We start from the raw sequence: 25,162 nt of genomic DNA, 5'->3' as shown, positions 1-25,162 counted from the left end.
CTGTTTGTTTGCTGAATAAGGGTCTCTAAAGTATCTGTGCCTTTCTATGTGTCCTCCCAGGCTTCTTTGAGGCAGGAGCCGTCTGCTGGGCGGCAGAGCGGTCAGAATAGAAGGTGGCAGCCAGTCAAAACACTGCCTGTTATTCCAGCCAGGGCCCAAGTGCCAGTGAAGAGCTTCTTTTCATGCACCCTTAATGTGGTAAAGTGATCTGCTGCACAATAGGGACACTCGAGGAGGCCATCCCCAGAAAACAGGCCAAAACAAACAGCTCCCCTAGGCCTGACTGACTCACCCCCGGCCCCTTGAACACATCCCAGCACCTATCAGGTCCGCTTCAGTGGGCTTGCAAACAAAAATACGCTCAAAGATACTGTACACACAGATGCTGTACGCATTCATTCCCATGCACACAGTTACTGAATATGTACACAAACACAATTAATGTCCACAAACAAATACATGCTGTGACAAGTAACACACATACCACATGCAACCACACACAAATGTGAGTGCATTGAGTTCCCACCCTTAAACACTGTTTAAAATTCACACATGTCGGTGATCTGTTATACTACGGGCAAAACTGAAGTGTATTTTTGTCATGTGTGTTGCAATGTTTTTAATCATCTGCCAAGTTATCTTTCAGTAAATTTGAATTTACCAAAAAAAATAAAAATGCCATGCACAAATTGTTTTTTTTAAAATCAAGCAAATATGTAAAGATATTGTACCTACTGTACACATTTACATATACACCTAAAATGAATTTTTGTAATAATTTATATGGCTTTCTGCCATTCAAGAGCTACATATGAAGAAATATGTGTGTTGGAAGACAGAGAGCTGTGCTGTGGCTATGACTTTGTGTTGAAGCGCTTTCAATATTGACCACAGCAAGCATTTATGTTGAGGCCCAGCTGGCTCAGAGACAATTTGGCTGACAATGACAAAAGAATTAGCACTTACTTTTACAAGCTCAGCCTCAAATTACTTCTCTAGCACTCTACGCTACCCTCGGTAAATGAAACGAGTCAAAAGAAATTTTACATGAGGCCGCTCCATGCCTGTAACAAGCCTTCTCCTCTGATCCAAAGACATAATCATGACAATAAAAAGCCCAGGCGTTTACCACACACCAAAGATCATGAGAATTAAGCACTACAACAGCTCCTGGAATGGGCCTTTTCTAGTTTGCTGTGTGTGAGAGAGAGTGAAAGGCAAATGCTTTTCCCTCTTCTCCTCTTCACCCTTTTCTTCTCCCGTCTCCTTCTTCTTGTCTGTTGAAACATGTGGTCAGCTGTTGTGCTTCCATGTGGTCAGATGATCAAAGGCAGAGCGGGATAGTAATTGTCCCCTGCTGAAGCCCAGCTCGGCCTGGGATCAGGGTCCCAGCAGGTGGGGGGACAGCTATAAGAACGGCCGAAGAAGCTGGAGGAACGCGAGAGGCCCAGCCTGGCAGAAATAAAGACTTCCTAAGGGTTCCTCTCTGACAACAGAGCCGCTTGGGGAGAGTAAAAAATGAAGCCTCCACACATTTACAGGTTTTTTTTGGGAAGGGGGAAAAAGGGGCCACAGTGGGGGGATGGTGAAAACGAATGCATAAGAACAAGAGATTATAATATTTGCAGAAAGAGAAGGCTTTGGTTGTGAGCGATTCTAGCCTCAGATGCAAAATTTTAGCATCCCACATTCACATTTTCTGCTGGAAAAAATTTATGTCACCTACTTTTACGTCTATTTCCTGATTATGCAAAATGCTTGTGCGATTGCACACACACATTTGAAATACAGAGTATTGGTGTCTCTGAGGGGGTCAGTATAAAAGATGGGGTAAAAGAGAGTTAGACAAAGTGTGAGATAGAGATACACCATGGATAAGTCAGTGTTTACCTGAAGACCAAAGGGAGCCGTGAAAGCTCACAAGTCAGCCTACTTCTCATATATGTGGAAGCCCACAAAACACTTTTCACTGCTGTCTGTCATTTTGATTGCCCAGCATGACTCCCTCTACCCTCAGCAACCCCTTCCCCCGACCAGATGGCTTCTTTTTTTTAACAGTCTGTGTCTTGCACCTCCACTCTCAATCCTTGGAAGGAGAGGGAGGAAAGGGCCAGCGGGGGACATGGGCTGCATGGACAAATGGTTTTGAAGTAGCAGAGCAAATAAAATGGATTAAGGGGAACCTTTTCACAGATACCCCCAAACTAGTTTGGTGCTTCTTAGCTGAGGCTCTGATAAGCACAAGAGATAAACCAATCAAGCAGCTGAGAAGAAAAATTATAATAGAAAAAACCTCATCGAACAGGACAAAACAATTAATTCAGCTGAGCCTGAAATAAAAGGTATTTCAAAGATAGAGCTACAAGTACCATATGCTTTATGTATATTGATGGGTGTATTGAAATAACTCAAACAAATATCTTTTTGAATAAAATACCTTTTTTACCTGGGGCATAGATTATAGGTGTTCATTTACCATATAGATTAGCATCTCCAATAATCAGAACAGAAAGCTGTTGAGACATACAGAACACTACCATTTCAACAAAACACATTCATCAAATCCATTCTAACACAGCAGGTCTATTTCTACAACACCACAAAGTCCCTCAGTTCTCTCAAACGGACAGGAAACTTGATTTCATCATCACAAAGGTTTCTGTTGCAACCCAACCTGAAGTCAACACACCCAAGAACATTTCAACATGAAAGACTGCTTGATTGACTAGAAAGGGGTAAATAGACCTGTCAGTCTACTCAAAGTTCAGACAGAAACACATGATGTTTGAATGATTGTAGATGTCCCTCTTGCACAATCCCATATGTGACAAATTCATAGATACAAAGCAGGACTGGGACATTTTGCGCAGACCTTGCAATATTTTCATTCAGAAAAATACTAGTGATTTGAAATACAGTTTCAAGATTCAGAGTTTATTGTGTGGTACTGAGAGCCTTTTTTCCCCTTTGTAACCATTGATGGATTTATTCTGAGTTGTCACCAGTGCCCCATGATGTTCAGAGCACTTAACTGGTCATTTTAAAAAACAGGCCAAGCTTACAACAGAGAAAAACCCATTCAATGCTGTTCCAACATCAGCCAGATTAAATGCAAAACAATGACTCCATACGTACCCAAAACTAAATGTCAGAGCAAGAAAGGACTGACATTAGACTTCCTGATGGATGTCATTATGCCACTAGGCAACATAGCATGAAAATCCTGCTTGAATAAAAAGAAGCCTCTTTTAAAAAACTCTGTTTGTGTTCTGCAAATGAAAGAAAGTCATACACACCTGGGATGGCATGAGGGTGAGTAAACGATGAGAGAATTTACATTTTTGATGGAACTATCCCTTTAAGAATGTTAATCTGAGTTAATATTTTGATTTTTGTTTCAGTGAGACCAGCCACACTATAAAGTTGCAGAAATAAAGAAATTGTTTACATTTCTTGTGATGTTGTGCTAATTAATTATCAGAGATTTGAAATAATGTGGCATTAAAACCGAAATCTACCAAACTATCGGTATCAGTATAATTTGGAAATGACATAAAGCCAGAAAGATAACAAAATTTTGTGTCACCAGATTAGAAGACCATCTCCTTCAATTGAGATCTGTGACATTGGCCCTTCCTTCACATCAGCCAAGCTCAGGTCACCGACTCCATGTCACATGACACCAGGGCCCTGACCCCTCTGTGGTGACATGTTACTCAAGGGTCAGCCAGGTCACTCAATTAACAAGGGAGACAAAGACCTGGGCAAAGAGGTGGCAAGAGATCAGGCGCCCCACCAGCGTCCCATCCAAAGCAATCCAACCACTGTGCTCTACGTATCCTGTTGCCCATCTGCGTCTGTCTGCCTGGCCAAGCCCTCATTTAACAGATCACTGATTGGAGGCATGCCCACTGCTCTTCGCTAAGCAGGCAATGACAGCCAACAGCCACTAAAGAGCTGAAGAATCACTCCTGTGCCACATGGCGGGGCCATTAGTGAGAGTAAGATCTTACATAGACTGGCACTTGCAGACGAGTCAGAGTCTGGTCTTGAATTGACTGGCATACACAGTAGTGTCAAAAAGAGTCTGATCTCAGACAGACTGGCATCCACAGGCACACATGCTGGGAGGGGAAATAAAGCTGCTCTTTGGTGTAGTTACAGAGCATGCAGGGAAATGTATGCAAGCATATGTGTTTATTCAGTATAGCTTACACTGTTACACAAACATCAAGGCGTTCATTCAGGCAACCCGTAAACACACACACGAACATGCACACACACACCCCTTGACACCCACTTACATGCATACAGTACCCCCGGCAACAGTTTTCCATCCCTCTTACAGTTTGGAATATAGACTCATCGTAGATCACAAAATGCAATGAGGTATTTTAAGTGAACCTCATTGTGATAGAGGTGTCTAGAGGGCTCAATCAGAGGTTTAAACCCTCCTCTTTTTGCTGCAGTGTGCACACCCATACACGTGCACACACACAAGTACCCTTTTCACCCAGCAAACAACAACCACACTTTGCCTGTGCACTTTGATGATCAAGATAACCTGCTGTCAGAACGGATTGTTACCCGCACTTCATCTTCTCCCTCTCATAAATCTAAAATATGCTTTGAGAAGGCGATAAATAACAAAGGTTCCACAAACGTCTTGTCATGCACGTTGTGGAAGGAGCGTAAAGAAAAGGCAAATCCTTTCAAAAATACTACTTAAAAACTAGGTTTGGATAAAAAAAAAAAGATGTAATGTAATGCTATACCCCACACATACCGGAGGTTTCTCTCCTTTATATCACTATTTATTAGCAAATAAATAAAGCACCATCTAAAATATATACAAGAACTGGTTCAATACAAGTTAAGCTCAATCCACAGCATTTGTGGCATAATATTGATTTCCACAAAAATAATTCCTCATCCAGCTCATCCCTCCATTTCTTAAAAAAAAGCAAAAATGTAGGTAACAGTTTTTTATTATAGTTTTTTTTTTTTTAAGAAGTGTAATAGTTGTCCAGACTAGAATGAGTCTTTTCCCACTCCAGCCTTATTATGAAAGATTGATTTCACTGTCACAAAATGTGCAAGTGCTAAACTACAGTAAGTACAATACAACAGCTGGCCCTTGCCATTTCCATAGAGTTACAAACCACCACAGCTGCTCTCTCCAGCATCTGCTGGAACCCCATTAACATACTCATAAAGTAATCAACTATCTCCAAATTTACACCACTGAAAAATGCATTAGACCCAGCCTTGATTTGATAGCACTAAATTTCTCAGCTCATAAATATATTTATATAGTCTATTTACAGAGCGCACCAATTACAAGGCGAGCAAGGAAATTGTCAAACAATGTTTTGACATGTTTAATAACACTGGGGTATGATTTGTCAAGGCAGTGCACCAAACATAGCTGCTAATGAGTTGCAATGGAACTCCGAAGCTGCCTGGCCGAATCACAAGGCCTTGGAGGACTATTCAACTATTGTCAACAATTTCACTCTTGTCCTCACGCAAAGTGACAGAGACTACTGTTACTGGATAGCACTTAGCTAATGGCTCCCTTTTGGCAGCTGTAATTACAGGATGATTAGCTTTCCCACTTCAAACTTTCACACTTCACCTTGTGTTCCTCTGGTCTGCAGTGAGCAGCTCTGGGAACAGCTATACAGACTGACCTGAGCTGTTGGTAGAGGGCTAGACTTGTACGAAATGGCACCTCGCATTGCGGATTGTACGTGTTCAGATATATTTAGTTAGCAGTAATCCAATTGAGGGCCAGTGCTTCCTGTCAGGCAAGGTGCTGACAGACTACGTAAACATGTTAGTGTAAAATTAAACCTCCTCTACAACTATCTAAAGTTTATTGAGATCAAGACAGTGTGAGAGGTTTGCATGCCAAGTCATCAGTGGGGATTTCTTTAAGACTGCAAGGGAAGCTCAGCTTCCCCTATAATGTCTATAAAATAATGGTCAAATATGTACTATTGTGTAAACAATTTATTGACTAAAAATGCGTTAGAACACGTTCATCTCAAAGACGAGTTCGTTCAGAATCAGCTACATTACATATAGCAGGTCGGCTGACTCGATTTACTTCTCATACATTCCCGTAGCGTCAGTGCATTTCCCTGTTGAAGCCGAGCGTCCATTGACTTCAACGGGGCTGCTCTGAACAGTTTTTTTCAGTGCTCGAAAATAGACGGTCATTGGATAAATGCTGCGATTATGTCCCGCCCACGGACGCTCAGCGTCTCTGGGGGTGAATGAGAGTGGGCTGGCCCGGACTCCGGGCTTCAGCGTGACGATTGGAGGATCTGTCGAAAGACTGCATCTCCTTTTGATTGACAGCGAATCTGTATTATAAGAAGTCACTGAAGCTATTTCGCGCTCAGTCCCATCGCGGATTTCTCAAGTGTAGTCGAAAGACAAACTGCTGCAACCTATTTCTTTATATTTGTTTGGCGAAACTGCTAGTCAATTTGCATAATACATTTCACACAATTATACACCACATTCCTTGTTTCAGTTTTACCAAGTTTAATATATTTTGTTTTAGAGCGTTCGTTCGTTCGTTCGTTCATTCATTCATACAGTAGGCTAGGCTAGCGTCGTACGGGTGAAACTGCGCACGATGGGAGACGGTGCTAATATTGTCGACCTGATTTTGGCAAAGCCATTTGAAAGTCTTCCTTACGAGGAAAAAATTAGAATTAAACAGCAGGGCAGATCAACACCTAAGATTGATTTAGTGCAAAAAATAGGGTAAATATGTTTATAATGTAGGCCGAAAATGAGCTTCCCCTCTTTGAAAGACCAGCAGCCGCCACTGCAAGTCATGTGGCTGCTTTACCTCTCAAAGAAGACTAAAAATGTTTAATTCTGAGTGATATCAATTAAGGTTTAAATTTCATACCTCAAATATACATTTTTGGTATGTAGTATTTAAGTATACTACTGAAGAATGAAAATGAAGTGAAAATGTGAGAATTCATTTTTTTAAGAGTTGAGAATGAAAATAAGTACCATATGTAGTAAAATCTAAACTAAATTTTTTTTAAATTATAGTCTTGCAAGACTACGAAACATGCTGTTGTTGTAAAATAATTTGCATGCATAATGCAATAAAGCATTTGCATATATATATTCTAAATGCCTTGAAGGAAGTTCTTTAGCAAACAAAATTTCTAGCCTAAATGGTTAGCACTTATAAAGTGCCTTTTTTACCTTAACGGTATTCAAAGTGCTTTACACTGCATCTCATTCACCCATTCACACACACATTCACACAACAATGATGGCAGAGCTGCCATGCAAGGCGCTAGCCTGCCATTGGGAGCAACTTGGGGTTCAGTGTCTTGCCCAAGGACACTTCGGCATGTGGAGTCATGTGGGCCAGGAATCGAACCACCAAACCTGCAATTAGTGGACAACCTGCTCTACCACCTGAGCCACAGCCGCCCAGATACAGATATGATACAGTATTATACATTATATTATGGTATCTAAATATTGTATAAATAATTATTATATTTATAAATTCCTTCCTGCCTTTTCAATTAGTTGGATGATTGTATTAATATTTCATTTTTCACTTGTTGCTGCTTGAGCTTAAAAGGTGCAGTATGTAAGATTAAGAAACCCTTGTTATTAATGATACCTGTGGCCATTAAGTGAAATGCAGCCAGCTACCTGTTGCTCGTGCTCGCGCTAGTGCACACTATCTATAGGGATGTGAGTATGCGAGCATTGGCCAAAACAATAAGGTAACATACAAAGAGACTGAACGTGATTCACCGACATCATGCTGACAGATGAGGTAGCATAATTAAAATTACACAGTTATGATTGATTTACTACAAATTTGAGACTAAACTAAAACTACTTATCAGCAAACATAGCATACTGATATACAGCTACATACTATCGAACTATACCAGACTGCCTGTTATCTTGCACTATTGTATGTTTTGTATGTTATATGTTGTACTACGATCAAGAAACCAACGTATTTGCTTAAATTGATCCTGTATGCCTGACTTTTAATATAAAGAGAAGATAATTTAAATGATTTGAAATTTACGAAGAAAGGTAGCTTGCAATTCATCAGCGTTAGCAGGCAAGATCAAGTTAGCTAAAATTACACAGATCAATCCTTATGGCACTGTATTTCACATGCTTTGCAGTTATGTAAGCATGCCTGTCCAATAAGAAGAATGCCAATTCAGGGTCGGTTTTGATCCCCAAAACCGAACGAAGGTCCCTCCAGGAATCAAATGCCCTACCGATGTTCACTCTAGTTTTCGCTGCAACGATCCAGCTGAGCCAGACAGGATTCAGTAGAGTTTGTGTAGGAGTCAGTGATGAGCTGGGAGTCAGACGTTTGCTGTATTCTATCTCTAAGATAACGTTACCTAGTGTTGCAGTTTTTTGTTTCTGTTGAAAAGTTGAATTTTTTAAATTGAGTTACAAGCCATCCATACACTTTGGTGAATATTACATGGAAATTGTTATATACTGCACCTTTAATCAGGGTTAACGATTATAAGGACCGTTTCACAGCTTGTGCTGCCTTTGCCTTGTCGTGTGTGAAATCGCCAAATTAACAGTACAATAAACCAACGTTTGTTGTCTTACAACAATATGCCAGTACTCCACACACTCCGTAATGCCTTGACAGTGCCGCTGAAATCTTAAAGGACCGATCACCTATCAAGTCACGCTGATGTCACAGCAAATTAACATTTTTTTAGTAACAGCTGATAAAAGGCAGTGTTTATTTACACTACGTACAAATAGCCAACGTTGTTGGCAAAAGCTTTTTTTTTACCCACTCTGTTCCACCAGACAATTTACCCTCAGTACAAATAGCATACTACTTTATTAACACTTTGTGTGGATAGCATTTATCACTTTTTGGATATAAACATGATCCTATTTTTTTATTTACCCTTTTTTCTACCACTAAATGCAAATAAACTCTACATTCAATTATTCTTGGTCCAAACAGCATCTAGGCTTCCTTTTTTTTTTTACAAAAATGGAAACAGCCACTGTCAATTAGAAAATCTATAATGGCAAAACAAGCACAAGAATTCAATGGTGCTCCTATTATGACTGCATTTGTGTATAGCCCATAACTTCCTACGCCATACCAATAAATATTATCTTGTGATGGTTTCCATGAGCAATCCTCAGTAGGACTAACAAGGGAAGCATACCTTTCTCTGATCAAGATTACAGTAGCTGGGAGAAGGGCAGGCTCCTGAAACCTCAGCTTTGCAGCCAGAGTGGTCTTTATATGTTCTCTGGAGGACACATCAGGGATATTTACCCCAGCCTTCAGCATAGATGCTCAAGACACAAAAAATCTAGCATATCCACCTTGACACCTCCTCTATGTGTATGAAGCAGCATAAGAAATCTGATTCAAGAAACTTTAAAAAAAAAAATCAATTTAAGTTAAATGGTGCACCGTGTGTTCTACTGGATGCTAGGAATTGAAACATTTAAAAAGCCAACAGCGATAAGCCAAGCACAGACACCCCGCAGACAGACCACCTCGCCTTGGAGACACTTAAGCATCTGTGACTTTGACAGCATTTTCATCACACCCTACCCCCCTTTACATCTGTGAACATGCCCAGCAACATCAAACCGAGTCTGAGAACTGAAAGCTAAGAGACAAACTCATACAGGAGTACTGTCCTCCGCTGACACATACAACAGAGAAAATTACTCTCAGTTGTAGCAGAGAGTCACTAAGGCAGTTGGGACAGGTTAACATGCACCATCATATGGATAATGTTTTACTCTTATGTTCTCTCGAGTGGCAACAGCGGGGAGAGGCCAGTGGCACTGCCATGTGTGCAGTTATAGGCCGCCCTGGTAGTGAGCGCTGCTTGCACTTGCATCAATTACAGCGGATGGGCCTGACATCTGTAATTACATACCTCTACACTGATTATGTGCAGTCTGTCATGGAGACCAGCAAGGAACCTATTTTCATGCACTCGTTTAAGCAGTCAGTTGTCAGGGTAAAGTGGCAAAGAAGGAGCGGCCCTGTATGAGAAAGACGAAGGGAGGGAATGCGGTGATATTGTAGTGTGTGTGGAGTGCAGTAAACCCTGCACGCTCTCATCCTCGCTGCCTTGGTCTTGGCAAGATCTCCAACTGCTCGGGGCAGTAATAGCTACTGCATAAAGAGCCTACGTTATTATTGTCACAATAGTGAAGGACTGATAGGAAATTGAGGTAGCCCTGCTTATTGATGCTCTTCTCCATCACCACAAAGCAAAGACCTATGGACGAGCAATTTCACAGGAAGTTGTCAATAGGACTCAACCAAGAATTTTAGACAATATCAGGTGTTAAATGGCACAGTGATACAAATATGGCTACATTTTGGCTATGTAGAACTTGAAAGAAAATCAACGTGGCCTCGGGATGGAAAATGTACTTTAAATTCAACAGCAGTCACGATTCAACTGTATTTAGCTGATGCATTGAACCCTCCAAATTGATTCCAAGGCAAATATGCCATCCATATTTAAAGGACTGTCTATACAAGTTAAATGCAATCAGAAATCACATATATAGTGATATAGAAATAGTGAACATTGCATTTTGTTCACTAGCTGACCTCATGAAATTAATACATTTAAAAATCAACATACTGTCAGATACAGTATACTGGATATACTGATATACAGCTGTATGCTCTACCCATGCCACCATTGCTCGTTTCAAACCACTATCCCAGACATCCACATTCAACCCCCCGACACTCACATTAAAATGCTGGCTAGTCCAGCTGTGAGTTTGGGAAAATTGCCAACTGTCTGGCAAAGTGGAAACGGAAATCTCTGAAACAAATACAGTAGCAATGATTTCAAACATCTGGACAATATGGAATGAGGGTTTCATCTACAGAGCTGTGATGTACTGTGAACATAATAGCTAATATACAATGCAATACAATTTCTAAATAATGGCAATATACAAAAACTATCAAACTATCAAGTAATTATTTGAGGGAATGTAGAAAATATTTATGAAAAAATATTCCAATCCACAAATTAAAGTCAAAGGTCTTGACAGAAAAAATACACAGAATGTCTACCCTCAAAGGCATTTCAGTACAGTTACTTTTACTTATACTCTACTGAGTAACTTATGCTTAAAAACACAGGTTATGTCATATAAAAAGACACAAAAGCACTTGAATGCACAAAACATATGATTAAATAAACTGGCTGAGGTAGAACATTAGGGGGTATAGTAGACTAAGCAGGCCTACCTGTGCTCTCATACTAATGTAACTTCTTGGTTCCATGAGTTCAGAGCTTTCTGGTACACAGAGATGAGTCCACACTGCAAGACAAAAGGTAAAACATTTGAGATCAGTGAAGCCAAAGTTGCCATATCCAAACAGTAGCAGGCCACTGAATCAAGAACTTCTCCTATGCCAGCTTAATGTGCATATAGGATTCATATTTCTGCCTTTAAACCCTTCATTAATTGGCCCCATTCACCTGTGGCAATCAACATTATGCCACACATTCTTTCAGATTGAGTTTAAATATTTGAGTATTGAACATAGAATGTTCCTTTAAAGGGGCTACAGTGCACACATAGCTGAATGAACAGTTCGGTGAGAAGATTTTAACAACAATGTTTTGTTAAATAATGGATAGGTATTTTTTAAGACTTTCAAGAACATTTGTGAGATGAATATTCAACACAGGGAAAGAGAGTTTTCCATTTTTTATGCCATTACAAAAATTTAATTTCTGAAAATATTGATGTGGCAAACTGTAAAAATCAAAAGCTTGTGCTTAAGAAGCTTTCCCTATTCTCTCAGATCAGCCGTGTGGGGTGCAGCACACTTTTCAGTGACCTTCAATAGCTTATTGATTTCTGTAAATATGAAAGTGGCGACTCATTTAGTCCAAACTCTCATGTGCGCAACTTTCATTGAACTGTGTGCAGCCATTTTGTCCCGTAAACCTCCAAAGCCATGAGCATGAAAGTAAGAAACAGCACACTGTTTTCTACCAACAAACATAAAAACATTTAAGTGACAGTATCGCTATTTGTACAAAAGCATTATGAGGATAATGGCATTTAATCCTCACGTCAACCCACACTCAGTCTAACTCCACACTCCCAGCCTCACAAAGACTGTCGTCCAATAATAAGCTGTCTAGTCCTTGGCACTCAGGCCTTTGTCATATTGCCTATCGACATGTTAGATTAAACAAAATTTCACATGTCAATTAAATGAGTGTTGCCAGGGTGATTAGCAGATCCCACTAATTGTCTCCCTCCTCCTCTACCATAATTTTCCACATGGACGAACAGGAAAGAGGTCTTTGTCCAACAGGGCCCCCATCAAATATGTCGAAGATGGGTCTTTACGTCCTCCTCCTCTCATTCTCACTCTCCTGGGGGAGAAGCTGAGGAAGACAGGGATGAGGTGGGGAGGAGTGGAGATAAGATGGGAAAAAGGTGGATAGGATTCACTTTTCAGGGCACCCCACTCTGTTTGGAACAGCCCACTGATGGGTTATTTTCTGGATGTTCAGCGTACAGCCCCATTTACACACTCCCACACGTGCTCCCCCACTGATAATTACCCCAACCGGCCCCCGGAGACAAGAAGCCCACAAAGCCTGGGCCCCTAACTGTTTTAGACAGGGGCCAAGACAGTCCCATGGTCTTCCGCTTCCACATGGACTTATTTCTTTCCCCTGGAAATATGTTTGTTTTGATTTTCCTTAACGACATGATCCCTGGATTGTAATCAAATGTGGTCCATCGCATCTGTGGGGTGATGCTGGAGTGTCTGGTTGACATGGGTGCATCTGAGATTATGCTGAAAATGGAAGGAAACCAGATTGTTCTTATTTTAAAATAGTAAATTTGCATTTACAAGGATTACCATCATTGCCTTACAGTATGCCATGCCAAAACTTACACCATTGGTTGAGCCAGGGCATGGCTACCTGTTAACACGAACAATGGAAGACAAAGGGAGTGATTGAAAAACTAGAATTGACTAAATTATTTGTCAAATTAAATTTGGTGCCACTAATGTAGGATAAATAATCTGTGGTGATGGGGGCGTGGCCGAGCGATGTCTGTGGAGAGCAAGGCCGCTAGAGGAAGAACAGTAAGGATTGACACCTGTGGGAAATTATCTCTAACAGCTGTTTGTGTTTGCAATGAGAGCTGAGAGGGATTTAAAAGAGCAGTCCAGTCTGACAGAGGAGAGAGAGAGAGAGAGAGAGACAAACGCAGCAGAGTGTTCTGTGTGTTTTGTGTTGTGCTGAAAAGTAAACCTTGTTGTGTTAGATGAGAAAGAGTGTAAAATAAAAGACTTGTGTTGAACGTTTCCCCAGCCCTCACTTCCTCCTTGAGAAGAAAGCCAGAGACCTTGTCACAACAACAATTAGAGGAAATCAAGTTTTTAAACTTCCCTCAGTCATCACACCGTCCCTTAACACCCAATCTCATCCTATCCCTTTGCCCTCAAAGTGATTGTGGAGTCTGACCAAAGACAACCTGTTTGCACTGCATTTTCTCTAGAGTACACAATGGAAATATCCCACTGAGTCCAAATTTGCTGGAGGTTTCCTTTAGGAGGAACACAAAGAATGGGCTGTATGGTCTACTTTTTGTGCTGAGGCAGCAGACCAGAGAAGTGGTACACAGAACTAAGAATAGACGAGGGGAATCTCTCACACACTGAATGAGGGCAGGAGAAACATGAAGCTCATATGTGTGACAATAACCCTTACTATGAATTCATTCACAGCAGTTTCCCAAAGGCCTGTATTATGAGTGTGTGTCTGTCTGCAAGAGACTGTCTATGTGTGTATGCACAGAGTGCCAGGCTGAGTCGTATGTAAGTGTGGTCATGCATAAAAGCATGCATGCGTGTGTGTGTGTGTGTGCGCGCGCGCGCACGTAAGTGCAGCAGACAGCTTTTTAAACATGTCTCAGAGAACAGTTAAAAGACTGTCTCTGATTCTGATTTTACCAATGTATTTATTCTCTTCTCCACACTTTACTTTCCACATGAACACATAAAATAACAGTGTGACACCTGCTGCATTTGTCCTAAAAATGGCATTCTTCATCATTCCTGTTAGAACTGAGTAATGATACAGATTTCCTGATTTGAATCAATTCTGATTCACAAGGTCTCGATTGATTTCAATTCCGATTTTAATATGATTTGACTCGATTCCGATTTGAGTACTTTCTGTAATATCCATTTAAATTTTACATTTGAAAGAAATTATCTCTCGTTGTAAATTATACGGGGATGCTTTTTCCTTGGAAATTTGCTAAAATATTAATAAACAAAATTAACAACAAGGCCCAAACTATGGTGTTAAATTCTATTTTCTTTTTATACAATAATTAACAGATAAATATTTAACAAAACCAAATCTTTAAATATCAGTCTTGGGATTTTAAAAATCAATATCAGGACCAAAAAAGATCTACATCGTCCCCTAATTATTGTCAATGGACCATTTTTTAACAGTCTGAAGACGCATTTCTGCCTTGATTTAGCAGTGAAAATCAAGCAAACGTAATTTTTTTTTTTATGATTTAGAGTAAATTTATAATATAACTATTTATGTTCCATTACCCTGGCATTAATTAAAATATGTGGTATCTTTCTCTCTTCTCACTGCCACAACCTTTATTTCTCTCCATTTTTTCCTCTTTGGAAAATCTTTTTTATTATGCTGTTGAAGCATAAAACACAAAAACAATATTTGCTATGGTCTTCCAATATCATTTATAGAAATATATCAAACTTAGAAATGTATATACAGTCCAAAGCCTTAAATGAGATACATTACAGCAATAAAATAGCTTGGTCTATAGAAGTATGAAACATTTTGAGTAATTTAAATTGCATTAAATCTTGTCCGTCTAAGCTTTTTACTTCTCTAACCTAAAAAAAATGTAGCACTTTAGATATCAATCATTTGACTTTTTGCTGATGTCTTCATCTTGCTATACAATGTGAATAAATAAAATAATAAACAGTCCATTAGATTTTTGACATACTGCAAACTTAAACTTGTGTTTTTAAAGGTGGCATAACACCATGGTCTGATTTAGTCTCCAATGCTACTCAGAGCAGTAAAAACTGTAACTACCTACAGTGATTAAAGTCTGCAAAGGGCTGTGAACAAAAGGGGAAGGGTGGCTGGCTGTGATTTGAGAGGAGGGTTACGTTTCTATGGCAACACTGATGTTCATGTCCCACCGCGTAGGGTACTAAGTAGCAGAGCTCTGGAGGGTTCCATCCATACTGCACAACTAGGCCCTTTTTGGGGGCTGGATGGGGATGAGTACTGTATATGTGAAAGAGTGTGTGTGCTGGACGTGCTGGTTCAGGACTGGCCCAGTAATATTAAATAAATCATGGATAGATGCTCCTGAGGGACAGGGTTGTGGAGTGGTCAGGAAACTCTGTGGCCCCCTAATGTCTAGAAGAGGTTGGTCTGGGACTGGCACTAATTTGAAACAGCGATGTAATCTCAGCGAGCGGATCAATACAGTCTCTTACCTCTCTCACAACTCTGACATACTTGATTTGTCTTGTGCAAGTGTAGTGAGTCACCGTCAAAAGATAACATAAAAAGAAAGTCAGCTTTCAACATCTGACAATGATTGTAAATGATGTGCTTCTTCAACAATAGGAAAAGGATACTCCCCTTAGAATAGCACTCACGAGTGGTACAGAATCTAAATTCCTTCAAACACAAACTGCGCAACCTTTGTGACAAAGAACATAACAAGGTCAATATTTAAACATTTTCTTTAAAAAATTTCTGTTTAAACTTCCAAATATTTTAGGCATACCTTAAGGCAGACTTCAGTGAGATCGCTACTTAAGATGCTATGCCAAACAAATATATAATGTGAAGAGTATTTATTCAAACTTAAAATATATTAAAGAGATTGTTCACCCAAAAATTTAATTTTAAGCCTGTACAGAAGGGGTCTGCAACTTCATTTTTCATTTTCGTTTTTAATCACTGTTCCATACCCCCTTCTTAATAAACATAATAAGACAGACAGATAGACAAACAGACAGATAGACACAGACAAGTAGAATGCAGAATTTGTTTTTTTTATAATGTTATTAATATGAAGTCTTCATCTCTTGTGATTGATAAATTTTATAGCCCATTGGGGATGCGGCAAACCAAGAAAAGGATCAAAAGATTCTCCACCCGGTCCTTCTACCGGGGGTGAAGTGGTCTGAGCACCAGCTCCACGGAAGATGTCTCTCTCCCTGGGTTCCTGGTCTGAGAGGAGGTCCCTGAGATGGGGGCATCCGCCTCCTGCAGGGAGAGCTGGGCCCAGGCTGGGGCGGAGCTGCCTGTGGTTTTACCACCACAGGGGGATGCCCTCGGCGAGCAGACGGGGTGCGGTATCTTGAGCCACGTCAGGGCAAGATATGCTGGATGGCCTCCGTCTGCTTCTTCACTGCCGAGAACTGCTGGGAAAACTCCTCTACAGTGTCGCCGAATAGGCTGATCTGGGAGAAAGGGGCGTAGAGAAACCGAGCCTTGTCAGTGTCCCGCATCTCGAACAGATTCAGCCACAGATGACATTCCTGGACCACAAGAGTGGCCATCACCTGTGCGAGTGCATGCGCTGTGACCTTGGTGGCCCGGAGGGCGAGGTCGGTCGCCGAATGCAATTCCTGCAGCACATCAGGATCAGGACAACCCAAGTGCAGATCTCTGAGCACCTTGGCCTGGTGGACTTGCAGGAGGGCTATGACGTGCAGGGCGGAGGTGGCCTGTCCAGCAGCGCTGTAGGCCTTGGTCGCCAGAGACGACGTCAACCTACAGGCCTTGGAGAAGAGTGACAGTGGATCCTGCCAGGTGGCGGCATTTTGCGGGCATAGGTGCACCGCAATAGCCTTATCCACCTGATGGAGTTCTGTGTATCCGTGGACCGCCCCGCCGTCAAGGGTAGTGAGAACTCCAGAAATCACCCCCAGCGCCAGCCGCGCCGGCCCTATAACCGTGGGTAGAAGGAGCGACGTGGGGGGTGGCTGTAGTGGCTTTCCCCCGGAAGAAGGAAAGCTTCTCACAATGAGAACATGAAGCATCCACAAACCCCGCCTCAGTGTGTTCTCTGCCCAGACACGTGAGGCAGCGCCCCTGGCCGTCTGAAGTGGAGAGGTAACGACCGCATCCAGGAATAACCAAAGGATGGAAAGGCATCTTGAAAAAGACGCGTCTTTATAAAGATGTTCAATGTCCCAGGACTTGCTCTTTTAGAAAAATATACTCTTTTAGAAAAGAAAACTCATTTAGGTGGCTATCGAAGAGCCCAGGGGCGTAGTCTGCCCTGGGGTGCAGTGAAGAGAAAAGCAGCTGATTTGCGCCGTATATCTGACAGCATACGCTCTTGCAGAGGTGAGTGGAACAGCAGTGGATTTATTCAACTCGCTGAAACACAACGGCTCGGCTCCGAAAAAAAATATGTCTGAACAGACGCACGCTTACATCCCTTTATACCTTTTTATGTCCGGGGGAGGGGCATGCAAATTCAGTTTGCCAATTCTCATTGGCCTTTTCTCAATGATCAGAGGTAACCGATGCTCTCAAGAGAGACCCCTAGTGTCACTATATCAACACAACGTTGAGTGAGTGACAGAAGGGGAACTGTAGGCTGTCATCATCTCAACTCAGAGATGTAAAGTAACAAATTACAACTACTCTTGTTACTAATTACTTTAGTACATTTTTCAAATTTTCAACTTAATGTACAAATAAATAATAGTACTTTTACAAATTAAATATTCAACTTCACTACAATTATTTTTCACCACAATTACAAAGTACCAAAAATGTGTTTTTGGGAAGAAGAAAGTTTTAAGATTTTACTCAATTAAAAGTAATTATCTAGCCAAAAAGTGAAAGTAAATAAGTATTCACATTAAATTGTAATTAAGTATTAAAAAGTAAGAGCTAGCATGAAATCAAGAGAGGAGAGAGGTTATTAAAATCGACTGCTTTATCAATTGGAAGTCACCTTATTACTACATCCGACGACTGTTATATTTCTCCACAGTGGCATTCACAACCTGGTCAAAGAATCATGTTACAATAACAACATTTTTTCAAAATGATTTTTATGTGGCCTGTTCTACGTAACATGGCAATTTCCTGGTGGAATTATCACTAGAGGTGCTAAAACAACAATTATTTGTATTCCCTTTAACTCAAATCATAAGTAAACTGGCAGATTATCAGTTCATAAACACTTAATACAGACTAGTGCTGCACTATAAATCATATCGCAATCGCAATGTCCGCCTGTGCGATTATATGACGGCAAAATGCTGCGATTATATTAAATAAATAAGTGCATGTGTGGACGTGACAGCCCATTCTTTCTGAGAGCTGTTTGCCCATTTTCTACACTGCTAATAAAAAGATGACCAGTCAGTCTGTTTAGGGAGTGGCACGTATGGTCATGTCAGTTTCCGGTGTTCAGCGTGGAGATAGATGCCGAGTAGACCGACACTGAACTGGTGGCCAGAAAAAATAACACAGATCATAGCTTGGCGATATATGTTTATTTCATCCTTAATACAAGTTCATATTATACAGGAGCGTGCCATGTAAATAAACACAAACTCCACAACTGTCATTCTCGGTGCGATCAGAGCCGCTTCAACCAGTCGCAGAAGAGACACAATCTGAGCGGGAGTCGAGACCGGGAGAGATTTAAAGTTCTGCTGGGTGATGCGCACTCTAACACGGAGGCGCTAGTCTCTCAACCCACTGTCTGCAGCGCAACGTGTAGCATCATTGATGAGATCATCATGATAAGATCAATCTTATGTGAAAAATGTGAATAAAATGTGTGTGTGTGTGTGTGTGTGTGTGTGTGTGTGTGTGTGTGTGTGTATATATATATATTGGTTTTGTATAGACAAGATTGACAAATGCTTATCAATAATACTCTTATGGCTAAAATGTTTACAGTGTTCAGTGGCTAAAATATAAATATGACTAAATGTTACTAAAGTATGTCAACAGTTTTCATTGACTAAAACTACATTAAAAAGCCCAGTAAGCCAAACAAAGCACAATTACAGTGTTTGCGAGTGTCACACCATATGACAAGTCTTCACAGAGATATAAAGAGACGCACCGTTAGCAAAGTGGGATTTCAGAAAATTATCCTCACACTGGACAAGACAACAGTTTTTTGTGGTTTGAGTGAACCACACTTTTATATCCAGTTTCCTTTTCAAAAGAGTTTAAAGAAAGTACATGTTACATCCTGATTAAATGTCCCTGTTTGTTTGGAAAATCTTATTTTCATAAAAATGTGTATGTTCTTCTTTATTGTTCCATTTTATTTAGGTGTAATATTGAGAAAATAACAAGTTTGCAGTAATGCAAATATGTTATTATTTAATTTTGTAAAAATATTATTTTTATTTGAAAACACTGCATTTATAGTTGTTGTTGCTAGTTTGTATGTTTGAGTTGAGGAATACACATTTCAGCATTATCACTAATATATTTGTGCATTTTCCTTGATAACCAAGCAAGTTGACTCATGTTACCATTTGTTTATTATATCACAATCACATATCGCAATATTAGCCTCAATAATCGCAATATGACATTTCCCCCAAATCGTGCAGCCCTTATACAAACAGTAATAAATTACATATAATTACAACAGCCTTTTGTTTTTATATATATATATGCAACATGAATGATCATTCAATAATTGGTACAATCTGTAGAAGTAGCAGGCATTTAGAATAAAGTTTAGGACACAAACTGTCAGTGTTTCTCACTTCGTGCTCATAGTTTTGAATAAATAAATCACATTCAGTCGGGCGGTCACATAAGGTCTAGTCGCACAAATAATTGAACGTATCTGAAGCTGCCATTCGACACTCGGCAGTTTATCAATACGTCATTTGTCTGATGCAGTGAAAAGGGCAGCTTCAGTGTAGTAAGACAAAAGAAAATGATCTGCAAAAATGGAAAGAGTACTTTTAAGGACTAAAAAGTACTATATTTTCTTTGGAAATGAAATTAAGTAAAAGTACAAGTATTCCATTTAAAATGAACTCAAGTAAAGTACAAATCCCAAAAAATAATACTTAAGTATAATACTTAAGTATTTTGACTCAATTACTTTACACCCCTGTATACTGTGATTTTCTGCATATTTCGTTTTTTTGTTTTTTGGAAAAGAGTCTGAACACGTTTAACCACTGATCAAATTGTTTTAGGTAGGCAAGGTTTTAACTGTGTCAGACATTAACACAATGCAGTATGACATACAGTATATATGGGGATCTCTTGTTTACTTACTACTATAAGAATAAAACAAACTTTTTATATACCTTTGGAAGATACAGTGCCAATAGTGTCTCAAATGAACAGGGACTCGAGCAAAAATGCCACCGAAATTGACAAAAAATATACCTGAAATTTAAAATATGGGGGGTGCCAATGCAACGAGTTCTTATTTTAATAATAATATTTGATATAGTTACAATTACACATTGCAATCTTCTTTTGACTTTTCACTGAATATTTTTTCCCCCACCATCCGGTTCCTCGCACCATCGTGCACAAAATCAGGCTTTCTGCTTCTATCAATCTGCATCAGTTCCCACGTTAAATTCTGTAACCGTTCACCCCTTTTGTTCAAAATAAACTGTCCTAGCGGGTAACACTCTCACTCACGGTGCTGTACTTTCCTGCCCTGTTCTGCTGTTTATCTGACTGAAAAGCCTCACAGCTAGAGGCCAAATGTGCGCAAGGGATGGAGAAGGTATGAGAAATCAAAAAACATTATGTAACCAAATGCTACAATTTAGTTAATATTAATATCTCAATATGTTTAATAACCATAGTGTTATTAAGACTTTATTATTACAACTGTAATACAATAATACATATACAGAACAACCACTTTTAGTGTTTGAATCAATTATATCTCTCACTGTCTAAACACTGTGTGAAATGTTTATTTTTGCTTTATTTTATTCAGTTGGCATGTAGGAGTTGTTAAAATGTTGCTTAATAATCTCATTACATATCAGGATAATTGCTGCAATATCATAGAGTATACATTTTCTCCTCTATGTTATTGCATTATATTAGTTTTGTAAAGTATATGTTAACTTAATAGCCATAATACTTACATACAGACATACATGAATGTCAATAAACCTGAAATAGCTATTTCTATTTAAATAAATGTTGTATTCTTTAAATTCTCTGTTTGTCCAAGAATCCTCTTGCAGAAATGCAGGTCTTTGGCATTTTGAAGCTGCTAGTGTTGTGAGGAGTTTATTTCTCAAACTAGAGACTGTGATTTACTTGTCTTTTGTTGTGCATCTGGCTGTCCACTTCCCTCTCTATCCTGGTTAGATTATTTTTTCAAAACAGTAATGCATGGAATATCCTTCATCTCTCCTAAACAATAGAGTTTATGAGAAAATAGAATTTCAGGTGAAGTGTGTTTCTCTGCCTATTTTTAAAACCAAAATATGACTTGCAATTGTAAAGCAACTTGTGAGAACTCAATACCTCAGCAAATGGGGAAAACCCCACCTTATTGTGATTTCTGCATGGTAGCGCAACCATTTTCAATTGTTCTAATAATAAGACATTTTTCTTGAGTACCTTTTTACTTTTGAATGCTTTGTAAGGAATAGGTAACACAGTATATGTTTGCCATCACGAGTACAGAAAAAAACTGAATAAATATCACAGCGTAATAAAGCGTAATAAATTGCAATTAATGACTTTGGCAAAAATGTCTGTGTTCTAAAAGCATATATACTATATATAATATAATTTTCATAAAGTAACTTGTAACGTAATTACTTGATTAGTTTTTCAGCAAACTACTTATTTACTCTCACTTGAGTCATAATATTTCTCAGTACTTCTACTTGTGCTCAAGTTAATTATTTCTTCATTAGCAGTACTTTTCCTTAAGTAAAAAAATCAGTACTCTTTACTGTCTCAACTACACACCGCTCAAAGCAGATGCATTTACTCACGCGACCTTCTACTGCAGCGCTGCTGAACCTGATGTATCGCACTTTGAGCGGCTCATGATGAGCATGGGTGCGTAAATGGTTTGTCCGTGCTGCGCACTTCTGCTGACTAGCTCAGTTTCAATGGTGGGTCAAACAATAATTTGCGTACCACCTGTGGTACCACCGCGGACACCCTGAGGGTCGAGGACCCCTGTTGAAGACCCCTGCTTTAAAAGAACAGTTCACCCCAAAAATGAAAATTCCATATAATGCAAATGAATGCTGGCCAGAACTTTGAAGCTCCAAAAAGCACATAAAGGCAGTTTTTACTTAAAAGTGACATACATGACTCCAGTGGTTAAATCCATATCTTAAGAAACGATATGACAGGTTGGGGTAGAAACAGATAAATATTTAAGTGATTTTTGTCCAGCTCCAACCAGTAGGAGTACGCAAATCAGTAAGAATGCAAATCGCCAAAAAACAAAAGAAGAATATGGAAGTGAAAGTGGAGATTTATAGTTAAAAGGGGCCTTCGGATCCCTGGAGAACCTGTTCTGTTTTTTTACTTAACGGGCGCCCGAACTTCATTTTACATTCTTATGAGTTTTTTTTTTCTTATTTTTATTTTCATGTTCTTACATGATGTATCTTTTATTTTCTTTATAATTTCCATGTAAAGCACTTCGAATTACCACTATGTATGTGTATGTGCTATATAAATAAACTTGCCTTGCATTGCCTTTTTGGGTGAACTATTCCTTTAATAACTCCTTTTGTATTCCACAGACGAGTAAATTATGACAGAATTGTCTTTTTTGGGTGAAATAACCCTTCTCAAAATGCTTTAACAACATATGTGTTGCTAGAACAAGAACTTAAATATAGGAATATTTGGAGGGGCAATTAATATTATTATTAAATTATTGGGATCACGTGAGGTCTACCATCTTCTCTCGTATTGGCTGTCGCTCCCGAAAGTCGCTCTTCATTTGCATAAAGTTACACATTTCTCAACTTTGTCACATCGCTGGACACACCCACATATGGTCACCAACGGTCGACGTCGCTCATTTTGCCGGAAGTCACCAGCTCTCATTGAAAATTAATGAGATGAGGTCGTTTTGTCACAATTTGGTAATTCTCACTGAGAGATGTATTATTAGAAGCTCTCAACCAAGTTCAATAACTACTGAACTCCTAAACACAGTTCAGGAGATATCAGGTGAGAATGAGAGGTTAAAAGGACAGATTGAAAATTAAACTGTTTTGCAGCTGTCTGCAGCTGGCCCTGTCACTACAGATCTAAATGACCATACATAATCAGTTATGGGTCATGAAATGGGCAACCACAAATAACGTTCAGAGCCCATCCAATCAGAAGCCAGTTTCATTACTGCCGGTCTTTATGATGTGACGTGCCTTGCTTGTTTAACTGTGATATACATGTAAGCACAACACTGCATGACACACTTTAAAATCATAAAAACAGTTTCAAAGCCATAAAAAGTTTACCAAGGGCTCTGTGAATATAGTGTGGCAAACTTTAACTCAAAGACACAAATCTTAAGTGTTAAAGTTTACTGTAAGACGACAAAAATCCTAATGCAATCTTTCAAAATTTAAAGCTGAACTTTTTCTGTGGTAAAATTCTTATCACAGCTTAATATGCAGTGACAACTAAAAGCAAGCCATTCATAGGTTCTTTTTTTTAAACTATAAGCACTGTGTTTCTGTAACACTCTGAAAATGTGTTTTGAGGGAACTGTCCTTACAAACAAAATAACATTGACTCAACCAATGGTGCGAGTGGGGGGGCGGGACTTTCTCTTTGTTTGAACAACAGCATGCAGATGGGTGGTGTGAAGGGATTCTTTAAAGGATTAACAGCAATATGACATGACAAGTGGTCAACCGATTTGGGGTTTTTAAAGCCGATATCTTGCATTCAAACAGCTGGAAGGAGCGCAATTCCAAATCTCAACGTGTTTTTCTAAATTTTAAACAACATTTAACTTTAAGCAACCTAAAAATGCTGTTAAAGTGAGATGCTTCAAAAGCATCCATTTTACTTAGAAAATCCTTTATAATAAACAATCTCAGACAGATTGACTCAGTTGCAAAATGGATTGCTCTGGACTGTAGGCCAATGATAGGTTTATGTTTGAGCTAATGGAAATAAACAATATAATAATTAATTAATTAATTAATTAATTAATTCACCAAAGTGGCATTCAACTGATCACAAAGTATAGACAGGACATTACTGATGTAAAACAGTACCATCACTATTTGAAAGTCATTTTTCATCAAATCTAGACAAGCCCCATTTCCAGCAGTTATCACTCCAACACCTTATCCTTGAGGCTTTAAAAACAAACCAAATAGCTTTCAGCAGTGTTTAATATAATGGCAAGTGATTTGTTAGTACCAAATTAGCAATTTAACATGATTCCAAATAGCTGGGAAGGGTTACAAAGTTATCTTTGAAGAGCTTAGATATGCATCTGTCCACAAATAGACAAATTGTTAATAAATAGAGATGATTTAGTTCTGTGGATACTCTGCCTAGGGGCCGTCCAGACAAGATGACTCAAAGGGCACACCACAGAATGCTCAATGAGGTAAGAAAAGAAAAAGAAAAAAAAGACCTAGAGTGACAGCTAAAGACTTTCATTGGAAAGATCATTGGATCATTGGAACTGGTTAACATCTCGGTTCATGAGTCTACTAAATGGAAAACATAAACATAGTAGGACACCACGAAGAAAGCCACTTCTATCGGGAAGACACGCAGGCTTGAGTGAAGTTTAAGATGCCATTTATTTGATAAATGTAAAACAGGAAGTAATGTCTCTCTCTTTGGTGTAGGCCCCGTCCGGCGGTCCGAGGGAGTTGTACCCGGGACCGTCATGTCCTGCCGGAGATAGGAGGCAGGGGCGAGGAGCCTACCCCCGTGCGGGACAGGGCTCAACTGGTGGTGGTGGTTGCCTGTGTTAGCACACTGAAACAGCAATGTGATAGATTGTGAGCAGACATATAAAGCACTGGCTTACATGC

At 39.5% G+C, this 25,162-nt stretch overlaps 1 long non-coding RNA gene across 1 annotated transcript in view; it reads right to left on the bottom strand.

Moving 5' to 3' along the window:
* LOC127663125 (uncharacterized) overlaps positions 1-25,162 on the bottom strand; it is a 97,148-nt gene that overhangs the window by 59,456 nt on the left and 12,530 nt on the right. The window contains exon 2 of the long non-coding RNA XR_007972963.1: positions 11,315-11,388. This is a non-coding gene — a long non-coding RNA (uncharacterized LOC127663125). The remainder of the gene's footprint in view (positions 1-11,314; positions 11,389-25,162) is intronic.

Source organism: Xyrauchen texanus, chromosome 23 (assembly GCF_025860055.1).
Source record: "Xyrauchen texanus isolate HMW12.3.18 chromosome 23, RBS_HiC_50CHRs, whole genome shotgun sequence".
Classification (NCBI taxonomy): domain Eukaryota; kingdom Metazoa; phylum Chordata; class Actinopteri; order Cypriniformes; family Catostomidae; genus Xyrauchen; species Xyrauchen texanus.
This window is presented reverse-complemented; position numbering and strand designations above follow the sequence as displayed.